The 24,745-nt window shown below is 38.6% G+C and overlaps 1 long non-coding RNA gene across 1 annotated transcript; it reads left to right on the forward strand.

Moving 5' to 3' along the window:
• The first annotated feature begins 4,804 nt into the window (after positions 1-4,804).
• LOC107778678 (uncharacterized) lies at positions 4,805-19,282 on the forward strand. The gene is made up of 2 exons (XR_001646431.2): positions 4,805-5,906; positions 18,483-19,282. It is a non-coding gene; the product is annotated as an uncharacterized LOC107778678 (long non-coding RNA).
• The last annotated feature ends 5,463 nt before the right edge of the window (positions 19,283-24,745 follow it).

Raw genomic sequence — 24,745 nt, forward strand, 5'->3', positions numbered from 1 at the left:
AATGATTCCTACACATAGAAATACCAAAATTTAGCACAAATAATCACATTAAACATCTCAAATCGTCGAGACATGAGTAAAATGTGAGGCAATATATATCAAAATATGCATACATTAAGCCGATTATCAAAAATCATAACACCGGCAAACCTTAACGCATTTAACCACGCGATGACACCACATCACAATTGAAAATTTTACAACGCTCGAAAATATCAAGACTCATTACTCCATCAACCCCAAACCTGAACATTCATAGTACGATTACCTTCCCTTTTGCTGGAATAAAATGTAGAACCTTTTCATCATATACTGAGAATAACCCTTTATTTTCACTGCGTCGGTACATAAATGAGCACCCCGTCATACATCAATTTTGCGAGATAATAACTCATGAACATCGTAGTAACCTGTGCGTAGCCTCAAAACCCTCTGAAATATAGCTACTGAGCTGAAATGACATAACACCATTCTGCAAGATGACAACAATAGTCCAATCATTTATGCAGGGAGAAAACATCCTGCCTCACATCGTACCATTACAATTCCTCAATTCTCAATGTATAACAAGCGTTTCACGTCACATAAGATCGAGTAGGAAAGAAACAAAGGCATAAGCCTCAAAAGAATCGAATCGCACGATGAGGAATCAAGAAGGGAAATGCTCCTAACAGCCATGTAGCCTCTCGAAGATAAGCACAGACGTCTCCGTACCGATCCGCAAGACTCTACTAGACTTGCTCATGACTCGTGAGACCTAAGTGAACCTAGTGCTCTGATACCATGTTGTCACGACTCAAATCTCACCTAAAGGTCATGATGGCATCGGACACCGCTGTCAGGCAAGCCAACAATACAAACTTCACTTAATTACACATTTAGTATTTTTGAAATCAAAATTTCTTTAATGAAACAACAAAGATAGAACTCATAGAGTAAATGTTAAATATTTTTAGCAACTAAATTTCTAAACAATCCGTAACCGTTCCCAAAACCCGGTGTCACAAGTGCATGAGCATTTACTAAGAAATTAAAAATAAAATACAGCATCTGTCTAGAATACAAATTAGACAGGAAAATATAAATAACTCTGAAGGAGACTCTGTTGGCTGCGGATCGTAATATAGAATGCAGCACACCTAAGTCCCTGCATTTTAACCACATCTCTGTACCCACAAGGCTACTAGACATATCTGTGCATGCACAATAAAATGTGCAACAAGTGTAGTATGAGTATGTAAACAACGTGTACCCAGTAAGTATCAAGCCTAATCTCGAAGTGGTAGAGACGAGATGGCCGACTTTGACACTCACTATGGGTCAATAATAAAAATTAAAATAAAACTAGAATATCTAAATCAACATGATTCACAGAATTTACAATAATTTATTTAACCAGCAGAAATAATTAAATTCCTTCAAATGCAACAATTCTCAATATATTAATTAAATTCCTTCAATTCCAATAAATTTCTAATTTATCAATTAGTCTCATTTACAAGAATAACAATAATTCCTTAACAAGCAGGAATAATAATTCTTTAAATTCCAAAGATTTCCAATTTATCAATTAGCTTCGCAAGCTGCAATAAACTATCAAAGTATCGTGTAATTATTATTATTAAGCATGATTTCTGCCGAGGTCGTTCGGCCCGATCCAGAGAGTTGTGTACACTGCCGAGGGACGTGCGGCACGATCCATAGATGCATCTATCCTGCTGAGGCGTTCGGCCCGATCTACAAGAAAGGAGGACATTTTCTTATGTACCTCCAGAATAAGAGTATTTATTGTAAAATTTATTTGAGAGGATAACAATTTATTTTAACAATTAATTTATCTAAACAAAAATTAAGCATATGAAAATTTCATCTTTTACTACCATTCATAACAATTCACAATATATATACATCAAATAATTTAATTAATAAAGAATATAATTTACACAAGTAATTCATGCTTTGAGTCCTAAACTACCCAGACTTAAGCATTAAAAGTAGCTACGCACGGACTCTCGTCACCTCGTGCGTACGTAGCCCCCGCAATTAGCAATAATTATTTAATTTAATCATCTATGGGATAAATTTCCCCCTCACAAGATTAGACAAGAGACTTACCTCGTCTTGCTCCAATTTAATCCACTAGCAGGCCTTTTCCTCGATTATCCAACTTTGATTGGCTCGAATCTAACCAACAATAATTCGATACAATCACTAAAATTTATAGGAATCACTTCTATAAGAAAATACTATATTTTTATTAAAAATTTCGAAATTAATTAAAAATTTGTCCGTGGGACCCACATCTTGGAATCCGGCGAAAGTTACGAAATCTGATAATCCATTCAATTACGAGTCCAACCATACCAATTTCACTCAAATCCAACTCTGTATCGATACCGAAATCTCAAAAATTCATTTTTAGGAGATTTCTAAAATTTTCCCAAATTTCAATCTCAAAACACTAATTAAATGGTGAAAACAATGATATATTTGTGTATATAGACCAAATCCGAGTTGGAATCACTTACCCCAATGTCTTTCCTTGAAAATCTGTCAAAAGTCGCCTCTGCTCAAGCTCAAGTTTGTCAAAAATGGCAAATGGGTCGAATGCCCCTTTTTTATAACTTACAGATCTGTCCAGTCCGATCAGGGAGCTCGATCAGGGAGTCCGATCATGGGAGTTCAATCATGGGGGCTCGATCAGGGAGTTCGATCATGGGAGCTCGATCAGGGAATCCGATCATGGGAGCTCGATCATGGGAACTCGATCAGGGAGTCCGGTCATGGGAGCTCGATCATGGGAGATCGATCATGGGAGTCCGATCATGGGAGCTCAATCAGGGGAGCTCGATCTTGGGCTCAATCACAGTCCAAAATTTCTAGCAGAAGAGAAAAATTGCAGCAGCTGTTTAAGTTCAATATTTTTGATCCGTTAACCATTCGAAACTCAACCGAGGCTTTCGGGACCTTAACCAAATATACCAACAAGTCCTAAAATATCTTACAAACTTATTTGAAATCTCAAATCACATAAAACGACGCTAAAACCACGAATTATGCTCCAATTCAAGCTTAATAAAACTTAATATTACCAACTTCTACATTCGAAGTCGAAGCCTATCAAATCAAGTCTGATTGACTTCAAATTTTGCACACAAGTCATAAATGATATAACGGAGCTGTGAAAATTTTCAGAACTGGATTCCGACCCCGATATCAAAAAGTCAACTCCCCGGTCAAACTTCCAAATTTTAAATTCCTATTTTAGCCATTTCAAGCCTAATTTCACTACGGACTTCCAAATAAAATTCCGATCACGCTCCTAAGTCCAAAATTATCATGCGGAGCTGTTGGAATCATCAAAATTCTATTTCGGGGTCGTTTGCATATAATGTTGACCGAAGTCAAACTTGGCCTTTTAAGGCTAACTTAAGGAACCAAGTGTTCCGATTTCAACCCGAACACTCCAAATTCCGAACCAACCATCCCCGCAAGTCATAATTCAATAAAAGCACATTCAGGGAGTTTTATTTTAGGGAACGTGATTCTAAAAGTTAAAAATGACCGGTTGGGTCATTACAAATCTGGCTCAATTGAATGTCATGCTATAGTCGTTCATGATAGATTCGTTACTATGGGAATATAGGATTGATGGGTAGTATTGCGGGAGCATACTATTCATATAAATGATCCAGACAACTAACAACCATAGATAATTCGGGTTAACAAATGTAATCATGATTTACGAATTCAATAGGATTGATAAGCCGATCCCGTGATCTTCTTCTCAGTTGGTTAAGTCGTATTCATAAACACTTGCTTTTTTGTTAGTCTAGTTAATTTCTTGTTTAATTTCTGCAATATTAATTTAGTCATAACCACCAATTTTTAATACCTTGAACATATAATAATTTCTTGTTTGCTTAGGTAACTGACTAATCTAAGTCTATGTTGATTCCAATTTTGAATAAATTTACTACTTGTGAGCACATATACTTGTGTGCTGGCAGGTGACCATCTTATAATTGAATATAAGCACTGAAAGTAAGAGAAGTGAGGCGTTCGGGACCTACTCTAGTAGAGGAACCAACCCCGTAAAACTTGACCAAAAGATAGCTAAGTTCCTGTCACTAACTTTACTTTTGGGAAACAACAAAGATACAAGGTAAAAGTTCTACCAGCAACTGGTAAACTACAACTGGATTCTTTAGAAAAAAGTTGTTCTAATGTCTTCTATAAAATTTGGCATCTTTTTTTCTGTCCCTAAATGAATTAACGAGATATTAGCTTTTGTTATTTTCTGAGGACCTCAACTGAGTCAATTGTTAACGTCCGTTGCATTATTTTCGACTCAAATTCGCAATTGTAGTAACCCACAACAACATCGTACCAAATTATGTTAGATTTAACAAGTGACTAAATAGATCGAAGTGCCATAAAAGTTCGGGAAGATGCCACAAAAGTCCGATTAAAATTGTCCATAAATTAATCATAGTCCGATTTTTTTCTCAGGACTTTAATACTTAAATGGCCAATTCTAGTAAGCTGCTTATACATAGGTTGCCTAACTTCTATAATTCAGTTGGCTGCTTAGATTGACTTGTTTAGGGCATAAATATGAGTTAATACTTTTCTAGGGGTCTAAGTGTCCAAACAGGGCCTTATCTAGTAGTTTAGATGTGGGTACAAGGTAAAATACTAGTAAATCGAAATTTATCTATGTAAAATTCATTGGAATTACCGAAAATATTAAATTAGGAACCCAAAACTCATACAAAGTGATAGGGTTCAATGAATGGAACCTAAATTCTAAACTCATAAAATTAAAATATTAGATTCGCTATTATTACAATCATATACCTTATTTTAAGTATTTGCGTCCTAATTAGTGTTGTTAACATGTCCATTAGTTGATAGAGTCATTTGTGACCTATACGTATGGTTCGGGTTGAGATCCAAGGAGCTCGAGATGTCGGACTTGATTGCAACTTGAAAATAGTGCAATATTTTGTTGGTGCCAATTATGACTTACGCGGTTGCGGACCTGGAGGTCGCAATCGCGGAGTGAAAATGTGGATGGACTGAGGGTTAGGCAAAATGCCTTCGTGATCACTTCGGGTGGTCGCGATTGCGAAAAAAGATTTTGGAGTTGATTGAGTTTGATCTTTGCAATCGCGTGAGGAGGTCTGCGATTGCCTATAAAGCCTAACCTGGGTTTTGGACTTTGACAAATTTCAGACTTCATTCTTTGCCTTTTTGGAGAGGTGGAGCTCGTGGGTGATTCCAAAAATGGATGGATTTCAGCCTAAATCATTAAGGTATTGATTCTCTAATACTCTATGATGAATATACTTGATTTTGGTGCAATCTTGACCACAAAATCATGAGATTGAAAGAGTTAATTGAGAATTTTTGACATAGTTTCCTAATATGATTACAATCATATACCTTATTTTAAGTATTTGCGTCCAAATTAGTGTTGTTAACATGTCCATTAGTTGATAGAGTCATTTGTGACCTATACGTATGGTTCGGGTTGAGATCCAAGGAGCTCGAGATGTCGGACTTGATTGCAACTTGAAAATAGTGTAATATTTTGTTGGTGCCAATTATGACTTACACAGTTGCGGACCTGGAGGTCGCGATCGCGGAGTGAAAATGTGGATGGACCGAGGGTTAGGCAAAATGCCTTCGTGATCACTTCGGGTGGTCGCGATTGCAAAAAATGATTTTGGAGTTGATTGAGTTTGATCTTTGCAATCGCGTGAGGAGGTCTGCGATTGCCTAGAAAGCCTGACCTGGGTTTTGGACTTTGACAAATTTCAGACTTCATTCTTAGCCTTTTTGGAGAGGTGGAGCTCGTGGGTGATTCCAAAAATTGATGGATTTCAGCCTAAATCATTAAGGTATTGATTCTCTAATACTCTATGATGAGTACACTTGATTTTGGTGCAATCTTGACCACAAAATCATGAGATTGAAAGAGTTAATTGAGAATTTTTGACATAGTTTCCTAATATGATAAAATTAAGATTTGAGCATGCAAATGAACTGTAAATGAGAAACTAAATATAGATTTAGACTCATGAGCTTATGGGTAATCAGGTTATGTGGTTTATTATGAGGTTTGATTAGTTTGATTGAGAGTTAACTTTGAACGTCAACTTTGACTATGACTTATTTTAAAATTTAAAAATAGTTCCCGTAGACTAATTTGGACTTGTTATTCAATATTTGACATAGATTGAGGTGATTGGATGTAGTCTTGGTGGACTTGGGTTTTTCAAGTGAAGCTAAGGTTGACCATTTTAAGGAAAGTGAGACTTTTAACCTCTCGAATAAATGCTTTCTTTTCAACGCCATGATTTAGAACTTGTATGAATGCTCTTAAATACCTAATATGTTAAGTAGCGAGCGTGTATTAGAGTATTTATACCATTTTTTTTAGCTTAGATGCTATATGTGTCGACGCATTTCTCTTACGTAGTTGAGTTATAAGCATGTGTTATAATACCTTTTATGATAAACTGAGCATAATATATTAGTGTGTACTGATTATGAAGCATTGATAGAATGTGTGTCCTTCCTATACGTGTTAAGACTCATAGCAGGACTTTGTTCTTATCTATTGATATTGTTAGCTTGCATTGTTTGATTTGTGTGTATATGTTTGATGACTTGAGATATGTCACGACCCAAATCCCTTCACGGGGTCGTGATCGGCACCTAATTTCCCAAATTAGGTAAGCCGATCACTTAATATTATTTTTAAAAATAAGCATGATATAACAAAATAAAGTTTAACATCAATGTGAAAACAGAAGTAATACAGGCCAAAGCGGCAATACTCAACATAACTCCCCAGAACTAGGTAGTACAGAGTCACGAGCTCTAACTGAATACATGAGAATATTTCAAAATACAGTAGTGTGTGAAATACGCAAATAATAGAAATGAAACAAAGAGGGTGACTCCGAGACCTGCGGTCGGATCATGCAGGGATACCTTGAAGTCTCCGATATGCAGAATGCCTCACTAACTATCAGCCCGATCCAAAGTACCCGGATCTGCACAAAAATATACAGAAGCATAGTATGAATACACCACAATCGGTACCTAATAAGTATCAAGACTAACATCGGTGGAGTAGTAACGAGGTTCCAATCATATGATACTCACTAGACAAATATTATGTGCAGTGAATATATCAAAGAAACTGACAACATAAATATAACTGGAAACAACAACAACAATCTCTTTAGAACGTGTAATAACAACTCAGTGGAGTAAAACCCATCTTTCATCACAATTATCAAATAGAGGTGAGGCATGTGATAACACGTCAAATACAACAATTAACTCATATAAGTGCAAAATAAAAACTTTCAGAAACAATTATGTAATAAAAATATCAATCCCGTCTCAACACAATCACAATAACAAGAAGGACACCCAAAATATCACGTAACATTATCAGCAATGCCACCCTTATTCTGTCGCATGTGCACATAACAATGAAATGCCTCCCGTATTTTTTCACATGCGCATATAGCCACCCTTATTTCGACACGTGGGCAGCTTGAGATAACATCACCCTTATTTTGCCCCACGAGCACAATAATAGATACAACCGCACGACAAAGACCTCGTACTGACACCCTCAATCAATCCGCTTAATATGTCCACAAGTGCCATAATACCATAAAATAATAATACCAAGTGTCACAATATCACAAACAATGATACCAAAGTTTTACCAAGATATAAGCTCACAACTTTCAACAATAGTGCATAAGGACATAACAATAATCATAAAAGTGTAGGGGTGTTCAATAAATAAAGCATGACTATTCAACGTAATGATCAAGAACAAATAGTCATAAAGTGGTCTCAACATGTTTTATATAAAGTTCATAATCACATTAAGACATATTAATAGCCTACAGTCTATTCTAGTCAAAATCATACATATTACCCACATACACGCTCGTCACCTCATGTACACGTCACGTTTTACATCATAGAAATTAACAAATTAGGGCTAGAACCTAAGGTGAGTTTTTCCACACAAGATTAGACAAGATACTTGCCTCAAACAAGTCAAATCAGTACTCTAAAAATCCCTTCTCGCGTGAATCAACCCCCGGACAACTCGAATCTAGCCAAAATAACTTAATAATATAAATAGAAGCTACAGAAAATAACACCAAACAATAAAGCTTCGATCTTGAAGAAAAATAAAAAAGTCAGCTCAAAAGTCAATCCGGACCCGTCTCTCAAAATCCGACAAAAATCATAAATTTCGAACACCCATTAGAATACAAGTCCAACCATAGCAATTTCATCTAAATCCGACTATAAATCTAAATTCAAATCCCTATTTTTCATTTAGAAAGTTTTTTATTAAAACTTCCAATTTCTTTACTTAGATTCATCAATGAATCCCTAAAATCAAGGTTGGAATAATGAGTAATACATTAATCCGAGTAAAAAATGCTTACCCCAATCCAAATCGTGAAACTTTCCTCCAAAATCACCCAAATCTGAGCTCCCAATCTCAAAATGTAATAAATGAAATAAAACCAATGTTCAAGATATATTTTGCCCAGCATTTTCGCTTTTGCGGTCTCTCAGTCGCATCTGTGGTACCGCATATGGTGAAAAACTTATCGCATACGCGGAAGCAACTTAAATCCTAAAGATCCGCTTCTGCGGCCAAAACAGCGCTTCTGTGAACCAATAGGCGCACCTGCGATGTCTTTTTTATGACACGAATACTGCACCTGCGGACATCCAAGAGCCCAACCATTAACGCATTTGCGATCCCTTGTCTGCTTCTGCAGACTTGCACCTGCGAACCAAATGTAGCAAGTGTGAAAGCACCAGAACTGATCACCCCAAACAATCACAAAATTCGAAGCCCATCCAAAACTCATCCGAGGCACCCTGGACCCTATCCAAACACACCAACCAATTCCAAAATATAACACATACCTATTTGAGGCCTCAAATCACACAAAGCAACATCAAAATTACGAATCGCACCGTAGTTCAAGCCTAAGGAACTAATACAAATTTCAAAATTCAAAACTTACGTCGAACGTGCCTAAACACCTCAGAATGACCTCAAATTTTGCATGCATGTCCCAATTACCACAATGGACCTATCCCAACTCCCAGAACCAAAATTCGAACCCGATATTAACTAAGTCAAACCTATTAACCTTCAACTTTCTAACTTTCGCCAATCCAAGCAAAAATAATCTAGGAACCTCCAAATCTAAATCCAGACATATGCCTAAGTCCAAAATTACCATACGAAACTACTGGAACCATCAAAATATCATTTTGGAGTCGTCTACACAAAAATTAAACTTCGATCAACTCTTACAACTTAAGCCTCTAACCAAGAGACTAAGTATCCCAAATCAATCCAAAACCTCCCCGAAACCAAACTAACAATCCCCCCAAGTCACGTAAGCACAAATACACATGTGTAAAGCATAAAATGGGGGAAACATGGCTAAAACACTCAAAATGACCGATCGGATCGTTACATTCTCCCCTCTTAAATAAACATTCATCCTTGAACGAGTATAAAGACATACCTGAAGTGCCAAAAGGTGAGGATATCGGCTCCGCATATCATGCTCGGTCTCCCAAGTCGCCGCCTTGACCAGTTGACCTCTCCACTGAACCTTCACTGATACAATGTTCTTTGACCTCAACTTCCGGACCTGTCTGTCCAAAATAGCCACCGACTCCTCATCATATGTTAAATCCTTGTCCAATTGCACTAAGGTGAAATCTAATACATGTGATAGATCACCATAATACATCCGGAGCATGAAAACATGGAACACCGGGTAAACTTCTGATAAGCTGGGTGGCAAACCAAGTCTGTAGGACACCTCGTCGACTCTCTCAACAATCTCAAAAGCACCAATATACCGAGGGCTCAACTTGCCCTTTTTTCTGAACCTCACACACACTTTTCATGGGTGAAACTCTGAGTAAAACCCTCTCACCCACCATGAATGCCACATCAAGAGCACTCCTATTAGCATAACTCTTTTTCCTAAATTGTGATGTACGAAGCTGCTCCTAAATTAACTTCGCCTTCTCTAAAGCAACACATACCATATTAGTGCTCAACAACCCAGCCTTCCCAGGCTCAAACCAACCAACCAGAGAACAACATCACCTCCCATATAAGGCCTCGTAAGGAGCCATCTAGATACTCGACTGATAGCTACTGTTGTAGGAGAACTCTTTTAGCGATAGAAACTGATCCCAAGAGCCCCCAAAATCAATGACACATGCATGTAACATGTCCTCCAAAATCTGAATAGTGCGCTTGGACTTTCCGTCCGTCTGTGGATGAAATGTCATTCTCAGCTCGACCTGTGTGACCAACTCATGCTGCACGGCTCTCCAAAAATGCAATGTGGACTGCATGCCCAAATCAAAGATAATAGACACCGGCACACCATGAAGGCGAATAATTTCACGAAGATAAATCCGAGCCAGCTGCTCTGAAGAGTAGGTAGTCATGACTGGAATGATGTGTGTAGACTTAGTCAGTCTGTCCACAATGACCCACACTGCATCGAATCTCCTCAAGGTCTGTGGAAGTCCAACTACAAAATCCCTAATGATACGCTCCCACTTCCACTCCAGAATATCAAGCCTCTAAAGCAGACCACCTGGTCTCTGATGCTCATACTTCACCTGCTGACAGTTCAAACACCCAAAAACATACTCGGCAATATTCTTATTCATCATATGTCACCAATAGTGCTGACTCAAATTATGGTACATCTTCGCGGCACCCGAATGAATGGAAGACCGCAAACTATGGGCCTCCTCAAGAATCAGCTCCTACAACCCATCCATATTTGGAACACAGATCTAGCCATGAAGCCTCAATACCCGATCATCCTCAATAGTCACCTCCTTGGCATCACCGTGTCCTAAGGACAAGCAAGTGGGTATCATCATATTGATGCACCTTGATGCGCTCAAACAAACACGATCGTGAAACTATGCAAGTGAGAACTCGTCTAGGCTCTGAAACATCCGACCTCACGAACCTGTTGGCCAAAGCTTGAACATCCAAATCTAATGGTCTCTCCCCAACTGGAATAAAAGCAAGACTCCCCATCCTCTCAGCCTTCCTACTCAAAGCATCGACCACCACATTGGCCTTCGCCGGGTGATAAAAAATGGTGATATCATAGTCCTTTAGTAGCTCTAACCACCTCTGTTACCTCAAGTTCAGATCCTTTTACTTGATTAAGTACTGAAGACTCCTATGACCCGTGAACACCTCACAAGACACTCCATAGAGATAGTGCCTCCAAATCTTAAGCGCGTAAACAATGGCTGCCAACTCCAAATCGTGCACTAAGTAGTTCTTCTAATAGGGCTTCAACTGACGCGAAGCATAAGCAATCACTCTACCCTCATGCATCAACACACATCCAATGCCAATCCGTGAAGCATCACAATAGACTGTATAAAAACTCAATGCTGAAGGCAAAACCAGAACTAGAGTTGTAGTTAAGGCAGTCTTGAGCTTATGAAAGCTCTCCTCACACTCGTTAGACCACCTGAATGGGGCACCCTTCTGAGTCAATATAGTCAAAGGTAATATTATGGATGAAAAGTCCTCCACAAAGCAGCGATCTCAGTAGATGTAGAAGGTCTAGGCCAACCCTGAATTGTCTCAATCATCTTCGGATATATCTTAATCCCATCACTAGACACCACGTGGCCCAAGAATGCCACTGAATCAACCCAAAACTCACATTTGGAGAATTTAGCATATAGTTTTTTTCCCCTCAAAGTCTGGAGCACATTCCTCAAGTGTTGTTCATGCTCCTCTCGGCTACGAGAATATACCAATATATCATCAATAAACACAATAATGAAGGAATCTAGACACAACTCAAACACGTTGTTCATCAAGTGCATGAAAGCTGCTGTGGCATTGGTTAGCCCAAAAGACATCACCAAAAGCTCATTATGACCATAACGGTTCCTAAAAGCCGTCTTCAGAATATCTGAAGCCCGGATCTTCAACTGATGGTATTCCGATCTCAAGCCAATATTCGAGAATACCTTAGCACCATGGAGACGATCAAATAAAACGTCAATACGCGGTAACCTTGTTCAACCGCCTATAGTTAATGCACATCCTCATAGAACTGTCCATCTTCTTCACAAATAGAACTGGAGCACCCAAGGTGAGACACTTGGTCTGATGAAACTCTTATCAATCAACTCCTGAAGTTGTTCCTTTAATTATTTCAACTCCACTGGTGCCATGCGATATGGTGGACTAGAGATGGGCTAAGTGCCTGACACCAAGTCAATACCAAAATCAATATTCATATCGTATGACATGCCTAGTAGGTCTGCTGGAAACACATCTGGAAACTCTCACACTACAGGAACTGACTCAATGGTAGGCACTTCAACACTAACATCCCTCACAAAGGCTAAGTATGCCATGCACCCTTTCTCAACCATTAATTGTGCCTTCAGAAAAGACACCACCCTACTAGGAACATGACCCATTAAACCTCTCTACTCTAACCTCGGCAACCCCGACATAGCCAATGTCATAGTCATAGCATGACAATCAAGAATAGTGTGATATGGTGACAACTAATCCAAGCCCAAAATCACATCAATATCCACCGTATTGAAAGTAACAGAAGATTAACCCTAGTCTCATAGCCCCCAATAGTGACGAAACAAGAATGATAGACCAATACACCATAATAGAATCCCCAACGGGTGTAGACATATAGACATGAGTATCCAAAGAATCACAAAACATATCCAAATATAAAGCAAAATAGGATGACACATACAAATAAGTAGATTCCGGATCAAGTAGAAATAATGCATCTCTATGACAGACCAGAAAAATACATGTAATGGCGGGATCTGATGCAACTAACTCAGTTCTACTAGGAAAAGCATAACAACGGGCCTGGCCTCCCCCTCCAGGACATCCTCTACTCGCTTTTCCTCCACCCTCAGCTAGATGTGCAGCTAGATTAGCAACAGGAGTGGGAACCATAGCCTGAGTACCCTGCTGAGGTCCACCCCTCCGAAGTCTGGGACAATCTCTCATAATATACCTAGTATCGCCACACTCAAAACAACCCCTCTGCAGGCGTGGCTACTAGTACTGCGTCAGACGACTACAGTAACCACTACATGAACCCCGTGCAGAAGATTCATTGAAAGGTGGCTGTCTAATATGAGTATCTTGAGGTCCCTGATTAGCTGGAGCACGACGAGAAACCTGAAGTGCAGACTAAACTGGTCGACTGATAAAACCTCTGCCATGACAGAGTTTGCCTCCAAAGTAGGAGCCCCCAAGTCCTCTAAAACCACGAGGCTTCTTAGCCTCCCTATCCTCCCTCCTAACCACGGATACACTCTAACCTCCTAGCAATCTCTACAACCTGATGAAATATAGTATCAATCTCCAACTCTCGTGCCATCCCAAATCTGAGACCTTAACCGTATCCCTCAATAAATCCGCGGACTCTCTCTCTAATAGTGAAAACTAAAGCAGGTGCGTGACGAGATAACTCAGTAAACCTCATAGCATACTCGGACACAACCATAGTCCCCTGGCGCAACTGCTCGAAATCAGTGCGCAGCGCATCCCTGAGGGTCTGTGGAACAAACTCTCTCAAAAAGAGATCAGCGAACTGAGCCCAATTAAGTGGCATTGTGCCAACTGCCCTACTCTCCTCACATGCCTTCCATTATTTATATGTCGGCCCTGTCAGTTAGAAAGTAGTAAGGCCGACCCCGCTCAACTCCACTATGCCCATAGTGAGTAGAATATGGTGACACCGGTCAAGGAAACCCTGTGCATCCTCAGAAGGCCCACCGCTAAAATGAGGAGGATGGTACTTCTAGAACATTTCTAGCCTCTTGTGCTCCTCCTTTGATGCAGCTGGACTGACCTGGGGCTGAGCCGCAATCACGAGCTGCACCGGCATAACTCTCGTAGCCTGGTCGACAAGAGCCCGCTGCTCTGGAGTACGGGCGGTGGGAGTCTAAGCACCCCTCCCCCAGCCTGAGAAGTAGCTGGTGCTACTAGAATCAAACCTGCCTGAGTTAAGGTACCAAACATACTCAGAAAATGTGCCAAAGTCTCCTGAAGTCTAGGGGTAGTAACAGGCGCATCAGGTGTCCTGCTCCCAAACTAGAGCTACTGATGGTTCCTCAGATGCTGCTCTAGCAGGTGCTCTAGTTGTAGCACGTGCACCACCTCGGCCTCTGCCTGTGCCCTGGCCACTAGCAACACCGGCCCTGGGTGCATCATCATTAGTAACTGAAGCTCGTATCCTTACCATATATGAGAGAACAGAAAGAAAAAGGCTCAACTTTGGAAATTAACAAATCCGTATGATAAGGAATGAAAGAAGTGAAATTTCCTAATATTTCTATAGCCTTTCGAAGATAAGTATAGACGTCTCTGTGTCGATCCGCAAGACTCTACTAAACTTGTTCATGACTCATAGAACCTATGAACCTACAGTTCTATACCAACTTGTCACGACCCCAATCCTCCACAGGGGTCGTGATGGCACCTAGTATCCCAAACTAGGTAAGTTGGTCACTTAACGTTATTTAAAATAATAAAATCATGATATAACGAAACAAAGTTTAACATAAATGGAAAAAAGAAATAATTTATGCCAAAGCGGCAATACTTAACATAACTCCCCAGAACTAGGCAGTACAGAGTCACGAGATCTAACTGAATATAAGAGAATATCTCAAAATACAGTATTGTCTGAAATACATAAACAGTAGAATTGAAACAAAGAGAGTGACTCCGAGGCATGTGGTCGGATCATGCAGGGATACCATGAAGTCTTCGTTATACAAAATGCTTCACTGGCGATTGCCCGATCTGAAGTACCTGAATCTGCACAATAATATGTAGAAGTGTAGTATGAGTAGACCGCAATCAGTACCCAGTAAGTATCAAGACTAACCTCGGTAGAGTAGTGACGAGGTTCAAGTCATATGATACCCACTAAACAAATAACATGTGCAGTGAATATATCAAAGAAATTGACAACAGAAATATAACTGGAAACAACAACAACAATCTCTTTAGAACGTGTAATAACAACTTAGCGTAGTAAAACCCATCTTTGATCACAAAATATCAAATAGAGGTGAGGCATGTGATAGCACGTCAAATACAACCATTAACTCATATAAGTGCAAAAGAAAAACTTTTAGAAATATTTATGTAATAAAAATATTAATCTCATCTTAACACAATCGCAACAACAAGGACACTGCGAAATATCACATAACATCATCAACTATGCCACCATTATTTCACTGCATGTGTACATAATAATGAAATGTCTCCCTTATTTTGCCACATGCGCATCTAACCACCCTAATTTTGCCACATGGGCAGTTCGAGATATCGCCGCCCTTATTTTGCCCCACGACCCAACCACATGGCAAAGACCTCGTGCTGACACCCCCAATCCGCTCAATATGTCCATAAGTGCCAAAATACCACAAAACAATGATACCAAGTGCCACAATTTCACAAATAATTATACCAAAGTTTAACCAAGATATAAGCTCACAACTTTCAACAGTAGTGCACAAGGACATCATAATTATAAAAGTTGAGGGATGTTTAACAAATAAAGCATGACTATGGCTTAGTCAATGTAATGATGAAGATAAAATATTTATAAAGTGGTCTCAACATGTTTTATATTAAGTTCATTATCACATTAAGGCATATTAATAACCTACGGTCTATTCGGGTCAAAAACACACATAGTACCCGCATACACGCTCGTCACCTCATGTACACGTCACTTTTTACATCATTAAAATCAACAAATTAGGGCTAGAACCTAAGGGGTTTTCTCCACACAATGTTAGGTAAGATACTTACCTCAAACAAACCAAATCAGTACTTTAAAATTCCTTCCCGCGTGAATCAACCTCCGGACGACTCGAATCTAGCCAAGATAACTTAATAATATCAATACAAGCTATAAATAAATAACCCCAAATAATAAAGCTTGGATGTTGAATAAAAATAAAATAGTCAACTCAAAAAGTCAACCCAGGCCCGCCTCCTGGAACACGATAAATTTACAAATTCCGAACACACATTCGAGTATGAGTCAAATAGTAGCAATTTCATCCAAATTCGACGCCGAATCGGGATTTAAATCCCCATTTTTCGTTTAGAAACGTTTTTACTAAAATTCTCAATTTCTTCACTTAGATTCATCGATGAATCCCTTAAATCAAGGTTGAAATCATGAATAATAAATAATATTAGTCAAAAATGTTTACCCCAATTCAAATTGTGAAAATTCCCTCTAAAATTGCCCAAATCAGAGCTCCCTATCGCAAAATGTGATAAATTAAATTAAACCCTAGTTCAAGATATATTCTGCCCAGTATTTCTGCTTTTGCGGTCCCTCAGTCGCATCTGCGGAAAAATCAACGTAGATGCGGAAGCAACTTAGATCCCAAAGATCAACTTCTGCCGCCAAGACTCTGCTTCTGCGAACTAATATGTGATGTCTCTTTTGCGACACGAAGACCACACCTGCACACACCCTAGAGCCTAGCAAATAACACATCTATGGTCCTATGTCTGCTTCTGTGGACTCGTACCTGCGGACCAAATGTCACAGGTGCAAAAGCACCAGAACTGATCACCTCAAACAACCACAAATGATCTGAAGCCCATCAGAAACTCATTCGAGGCCCCCGGGACCCTGTTCAAACACACCAACCAATCCTAAAATATAATATGAACCTATTCAAGGCCTCAAATCATACAAAAAAATATCAATATCACGAATCGCATCTCAATTCAAGCCTAAGGAACTAATCCAAATTTCAAAATTCAAAACTTACGCCGAACGTGCCTAAACATCTCGGAATGACCTCAAATTTTGCATGCAAGTCCCAAATGCCACAATGAACCTATCCCAACTCTCGAAATCAAACCCGATATCAACCAAGTCAACTCTCAGTCAAACATATCAACCTTCCAAACCATCGACTTTTTAACTTTCGCTAATTCAAGCCAAAACAACCTTGGAACCTCCAAATCCAAATCTGTAAATACTCCTAAGTCCAAAATCACCATACAAAACTACTAGAACTATCAAAATACCATTCCAGAGTCGTCTACATAAAAGTCAAACTCTAGTCAACTCTTACTTCTTAATCCTGCAACCAAGGGATTATGTATCCCAAATCAATCCAAAACCTCTCCGAAACTAAACCAACCATCCCCGTAAGTCACGTAACCATAAATACATATGTGTAATGCATCAAATGTGAAAAAAAGGAGCTAAAACATTCAAGACGGCCGGTCGAGTCATTAGAAGATGATGCTACCATCATGCGACTATGGAATGGTACCCAATTAATGCACAGTCCGATTATTACCATAATGGCTATCACACCTCTTTTTTTCAGGGATGGGTCTTGACACATAATTTTGACCCTCTGTATAACTTCTGCAGGCTTTCTAGTCACTAAATAACTTTTTGACACATAAATTAACTTTTGCAGGCTTTCTAGTCACTAAATAGTAAAATATATCATTTTTACACATTTTTAACCTTAATGAAATTTATTGATAATTATTCCTATTTTTACCAAAATACATGAGTTCTTATCAATTTACTGTAATTATTTAAATACTACAACTTTTGTGTATTTTTTTAAAATTCAAAATAATTTATTGATAATTGTCCTATTTTCAAAGTATTAGGATTTTTCTATCAATTTATTTTCATTTAAAAAAATAAAATGATTACTACAACACTATTGTAGTAGTTGATATTTTTAAATAAATATCGCAAGCCATATATTTTAATTAAATAATTATATTTTAGTTGGTAACATAGTCTAATAATTACATGGGAATCAGTAGAATTTATCTCAAAATATGGATTAAGTCTAGTCAAATTCAATGTCCCGTCAACGTCCGATGTGACAGAACACTTGATGTGACATGGCATGATAAAACATGTGATTTGACAGCACATGTGATGTGTCATGACATCCCTTTTATCCAACGTGGAAAATCTCTACCCAATGAGTAAAGGCCATTATTTTGTCTTTTCCTATAAGCTAAATAAATTACACTGATATATATATATATATATATATAGATAAAATAAAGGAAAACACTATTTCATAGTGCATGGTATCTAGCACAAGGTATTTGGGCCCATGATTTTTGCCCATAGTTTTAGGTTAATGGTTTTACATATGACCCCCATATTTTCTTTTACATTTAACATTTATTTCACAAAAAATGAGGACCACATATTTTAATATGTATATTTTTCTTTTATATTTTATCTTCTAAATTTTGTCAAATAAAAATGTCCAAACCCTAAAACCAACACTCACTCTCTTAGAGATACACGAAAGGGACACAAGAATGGAAAAACAAGACGAGGATGCCCAGAAAATTCACCATAGGCGGGCACTATTGGTACTCCAAAACATGATCAAAGGATGAGCTATGGAATGACAACCCAATGCATTTCGGTACTTCAACTTCACATATACGGACTCATACAAAGTTTTCTACATATCAACGCTGTAAATCACAACCATACTTCCTCAAACTATACTGGTTCAATTACGTGCAAAACTGTTGCACAATGGAAACCAGTAAGGATACCCGTGGTTGTGCTGTGTTTTATCTTGATGTATGTGTACTTCTGGATCCTAGACATCATGAGGAAGAAATAATGACATGGGATTAGATTGGTAGATGCAAGGAGATAGAACATATGAAACTAGAAAATGGCAAGACAGAATACTTTGCGATACAACATGCTACCAGATATGTGGATGAAAACAGGAGATGCACATACAAGGAAGATGCAGATTCAGCCTGAAAAACGAAAATTGTGGCTACAGAACTGGATTTAATATGTTCATGTCTTTTACGGCGAAGGGAAGATGGCAAGAGTTGCAACAAAAGAAGATTACATATGGGCATCAATTGCGAAGAATTAGCATGGCTATTTTTTATAACTCAGTTTAATTGCTTTATTAGATTGCATATTCTAATATCAGTGTCGAGTACATCGTTCAACATTGATAATTGAAACTGTGTACTCGTCAAAGTTTATTTCTTTCATCTTGTAAAACCTCAATACATTTCATTTTGTTTTTAAGTTATATATACAAAAACTAACCCTATGCACATTGCCTGCCGGATTTGATTAAAAAAAAAACCCACTAACTCTCCCGTTTTTCTAAAAAAAAAAAAAGCCGTCTCCCGCATCTTCTTCTCTCATTGAGAGATCAGCCGCACCCAAAGGCTTTCTCTCATCTCTCTCTCAAGATGGAGAAGGCATCCTCCCTCCCTTAGCTCCATCTCCGGTGACTATGGTCGTCCCAACGGCCAAGACCCCACTGCCCGTCATTCTCCCTCACTCTTTATGCTACTATTGTCGCCGCCGCCGGAGGTGACGATCGGCTGGGCGACGATGCCACCAGTGACCTCCGATGAAGACTGCTCTCCTTCTCCATCTCCCCTTCCCCCATTTTCTAACTCTATACTGATTTTTCTCTTGCAGGTTATAGCCCGCCGGAAATAACTAGATCTGGCCGAAATAATTTTTTGACGGCCTTTCGTGTTCGCCTCTTTCAATGTTTCTCTGGGATGCCTTCTTTGGTTTCTGCCTTTCTTGATCAGATGTTCCATTGTTTGGTTTTGGACGTGACTTTTTCGTTCATGGAATTTTGAGTGACCGTGTGAAAAGATAAAACCCAAACTTTGATTTGTTTGGATGTACAGATTTGAATGAACATTGCACTAAAAGGCCGATGAAAATAATTTTTAAATTATTGAGACCACGAATTTCTCCGAAAATTACGAGGCGTTGATGATAAATATCAAAAAAAGAAAAAGATGAGAATGTGACGAACTAATAACCTTTGGACGGCAACAAGGTTGGCCACCATCGTCGCAACCAAGGCGGTTCACGTTCTCATTTCTAGATAAAAATAAAAAATACAATTTGAGCCTCCTATAATATTTTTTAACTATTTTTTAAAAAACTTTTTCCAAAACACTTTTAAAAAGGGAATTATTTTCTTAGTTCATCTTTATATTATATTGAGGTAAAATATTGTACTTAGTTCATCTTTATATTATATTGTTGACTAACATGTTTACTTCTTTTTGCGAGGTACGTTCACATGAAGCTGCTTCCAAAGCCGATATTTGGGTTGACTCGATATCCCCATCAAAATACCCCGCTTCGTACTACTCACTCTTAGATGTACACAAAAATACAAGTATAGTGAAAGCTTAGTTAGGTTTTATACATGTTATTTATTAGCCTAAAGTTAACTCCATAGATAATGAGTATGCTTAGTCAAATAAGTTACTTTAAGCATTTAGGTACTTTATTCTAATTAGAGTAAATACATAATACGTGAAATTTTAAATATATTTTTTATCAAATCAAATTTGTACATTTCATTAAATCATCAATATTTGTTTTTATATACTTTATTCACAATCATTGTATGTATGCCATTACATATGTGTTTATATTCTATCATGTGATACTCACATTTAATCACTGTTCTTCCAAACTACTTTCATATTCTTTGTATATATCACATTAATCATTCTTTATTTAATCCCTCTTTTATTTGATTGAGTCTACCGGAACTACATTTTGTGTATCTCGAGGGATGCCTAACACCTTCCCCTTGAGATAACTTGAACCCCTACCTAGAATTTCAACAGTTTCGCAGACCATAATTAAAGTGTACAATATATAGTGTAGTATAGGTGTCCTAGTATACCTTCAATACTAAGTGGCAACTCTAAACTCTAAATAACCTTATAGAGTACTATAATTTGTATATTATTTTGATTTGTGCAAAATAGGATGCGACAACATAGCGATTTTACTGGGATACTTTAGGTTCTAACCATAACTGACTTGATCAATTACTTGAGGGACTACAGGTTCTCCAATACTCAAATTTCTATTCTTTTGTATCACATGCTTCAAGTAGTATATTCTTTGTCATATGCTTCAAATCGTATATTCTTTGTCACGTGCTTCAAGTCATATATTCTTTGCCCGGAATTGAATTTGGAGATCCGTAGGTTGATTTGTGTTGTTTTGCCAGAAATTGGCAGTTTGAGGTTTAGAAGTTTGACTGTAGGTTGACTTTTTGCTATCGGGACCATGAATAGGTCTGTTATGCTATTTAGAACTTGTTTGCAAAATTTGGTGTTATTTAGAGTTGGTTTGACAGTATTCGGACATTTGGTTGCAATTCTAGAGGTTCTTGAACTTTACTTTTAAATTCATGTGTGTTGGTGTTTGATTCGTAGTTTTAGATATTATTTTTGTATTTTGATCACGCGAGCGAGAGCGTATGATATTTTTAGACTTGTGTAAATTTTTGGTTTGGAGTCCCGAGGGCTTGGATGAGTTTCGGACGTGTCGTGGAATGGTTTGGACTGCTGGTATGTTGATACCTCAGGTGTCGCAATTCTGAACATCAGCATCGCAATTGCGATCCTAGTAGGGGGTCTCAGGTGTCGCAATTGTGATACCTAGATCGCAATTGCGAAGAGTGTCAGGATTTGGGTAGGCTCGCATTTGTGACAAAAGTGTGGCATTTGCGATGAGGATAGTCTTCGCAAATGCGAAGCCAATGTCGCATTTGCGATTTCCTCTATAATGACCCGGCCGGTCGTTTTGAGTATTGTAGTCCCATTTCCTGATTTATTGCTTATTCTATATTCATTTGTTGTTATTGACTTGCTAGGGGGTTGGTTCGGTTCCGAAAATATTTCAAAATGAATTGGGACACTTGGTCCCAAGGCTGGAAGCCTAAGTTGAAAGAGTTGACCGGATATTGACTTATGTGTAAACGACTCTGGAATGGAGTTTTGATGGTTCCGATAGCTCCGTATGGTGATTTTGGACTTATGATTATGTCTGGATATCGATTTGGAGGTCCGTAGGTCATTTTGGCTTGAATTACGAAAGTTGGAAAATTGAAAGTTTGGAAAGTTGAGAAGTTCGACCGAGAGTTGACTTTGTTGATACCGGGCTCGGATTTTGGTTCAACAAGTTGGAATAGGTCCGTTGTGTCATTTATGAGGTGTGAAAAATTTGAGGTCAATCGGGGTTATTTTGATAGGTTTCAGCATCGATTGTAGAAGTTGAAAATCCATTAGTTTCAATAGGCTTGAATTGGGGTGCGATTCATGTTTTTGATGCTGTTTGATGTGATTTGAGGCCCCGACTGAGTTTGTATGATGTTTTAGGATGTGTTGGTATGTTTGGATGGGGTCCCAGGGGCCTCGGGAGTGATTCTGATTAAAACAGGATTGATGTGACTGAAGAAATGTTGAAGATTTGCAAGTCTAGTATGATCGCACCTGCGAGGCTTTAGTCGTAGGTGGAAGATCACAGACATGGTCAGGCTATCGCAGGTGCGGAAAATGCTGGGAGCCGGGGGATGCGCAGGTGCGAAGGTTAGTCTGCATCTGCGAGCTCGTAGATGCGGGAAGCGGAGCGCAGAAGTGGAGTGCAGTTTGGTCTTGTGTTTTCGCAAAAGCAGACATTTTGGCAAAGGTGGGCGTGCGTATAAGCGCATATTTGATCGTAGAAGCGGAAGTGGACTAGAAGGTCTGGGGCCGCAGATGCGGCCACCTTTTCGCATAAGTGGGGCCGCAGATGCGGTTAAGTGACCACATGTGCGGAATCACTGGCAGAAAGATATAAACAAGGGTTTGAGTCTTTTCTTTATTTTTGGACTTTGGAAGCTCGGTTTGAGGCAATCTTTGGAGAGGTTTTCACCTAGATTGAAGAGGTAAGTGATTTTTTATCACTTTTGTCCATGACAATTGAATACCCATTGATTATTTCACCTATTTATCGTGAATCTAAATTAGAATTTGGGGATTTTTTACCCATGTATTGGAGAGTAAGATCTGGGAGGCCGATTCGCGAGGCAAAGGTTTGTTGGGGCATTGAGTTGCGCACTTTGAGGTAAGTAACACTTCTAAACTTAGTACTGAGCGTATGAATCCCTGGAATACATGTTATTTGCTTGGTCTCGGGGTGACGCATATGCTAGGTGACGGGTATATGGGCGTGCACCGTGGTAATTATGACTCGGTTTATTCTGTGGTGTTGTGTAACTATCTAGTCTTGTTTCTATCCATGTAAATCCTACGTGTTAGGTTAATTGAGTTGTGATACATGTTAGAAAACATATTTAGGCTATGTGCTTATTTTGTTGGAACCCACTGAGGTCATTTCTGTAGTTGAGTTATTTACTTCAGTTGCAATTATGTACTCAGTCATATTTATTCATTTGCATATCATATCTCAATCTCTGTTATCATTTACTGTTACATCATGTTAGCATTGTTCGTGCTAAGTGGTATGAGATTTGTGAGCCCAAGAGACTAGAGAGATTGATGACTGAGTTGTGGCCTGAGAGACGGATTGTGAGAGATATTTATGGGATCGGGTTACACGCTGCAACAGGCCTTATTGTCTTATCTATTATTATGAGATCGGGCTGCACGCTACAGTAGGCCATATTGGCTTTATATTAGCACTTGGGTAGGATCCGCCCCTAATGATTCTGACATACCAACAGTGAGCGCAAGTACTGTACAGTGCTGAGTGATTGTGTGTGATGAGTGGGAGTTGAGACAGACAGATTGAGTACTCTAAGAGTGTGAGTACCTAGGGTTATCAATGTGATGCATTACATTTGACATGCATATTTGAAATGTAGTCATAGAGATGTAACGTTCCTCATGCTAGTTGTACTTGGAATATTTTATCAGTGTTGAGCTTAAATTGTTGAACATGAAAGCATGCCTAAGTTTCTGTACTGTGTACAAGCTGAGTATGGAAAGTTCTCTGAGTTATTACTGTCATTATCTTGTTATATCTGTGTTGTCATTATTTCGATTCAGATTGTATCTTTCTGAGCTCATCACAGCTTTCAGGCCAAGGTTAGTTCTGTTACTTATTGAGTACATTGGGTCGGTTATACTCATACTACACTCTGCACTTCTTGTGCAGATCCAGGTACATCTGGACACGGTGCTTGCAAGAGTGGTGATAGTACCTGTTCGGAGACCTTGAGATAGTTGCTATGACGCATGCAGACCTTGTCTCTCCTTCCTTTCATTTTATTTCAGTACTATTCTATTTTCTCAGACACTTGTACTAGAGTTTTAGACTATGTTGGCATTAGTAGCTCATGAACTCGGTGACACCAGGATTTTGTGATTTGTTGTCGTTGAGTTTCAGTTGTTTTTATCAGTTATATATGAGATTTTCCACTGTTGAACTTGTTAATAATCATGCTTTTAATTCAAATGCGTAGTTATTATGTTATTGTCGGCTTTCCTAGTAATGTGATAGGCGCCATCACGATAGGTTGGGATTTGGGTCGTGACATCCTCTTAGGCTATCAGTTTCCGTATTTGCGAGGATTTCTTCGCAATTGCGACATTTGTAACTGAATAAAAGGGTTGGGAGTCAAGATTTTTCATCATATTCTCTTATTTTAGAACCCTAGACTCGGTAGGAGGCAATTTGGAAAAGGGATTTTCATCTACAAATATTGGGTAAGTGATTCTAATCAATTTTTAACT

This window comes from Nicotiana tabacum, chromosome 9, assembly GCF_000715075.1.
Source record: "Nicotiana tabacum cultivar K326 chromosome 9, ASM71507v2, whole genome shotgun sequence".
Lineage (NCBI taxonomy): Eukaryota > Viridiplantae > Streptophyta > Magnoliopsida > Solanales > Solanaceae > Nicotiana > Nicotiana tabacum.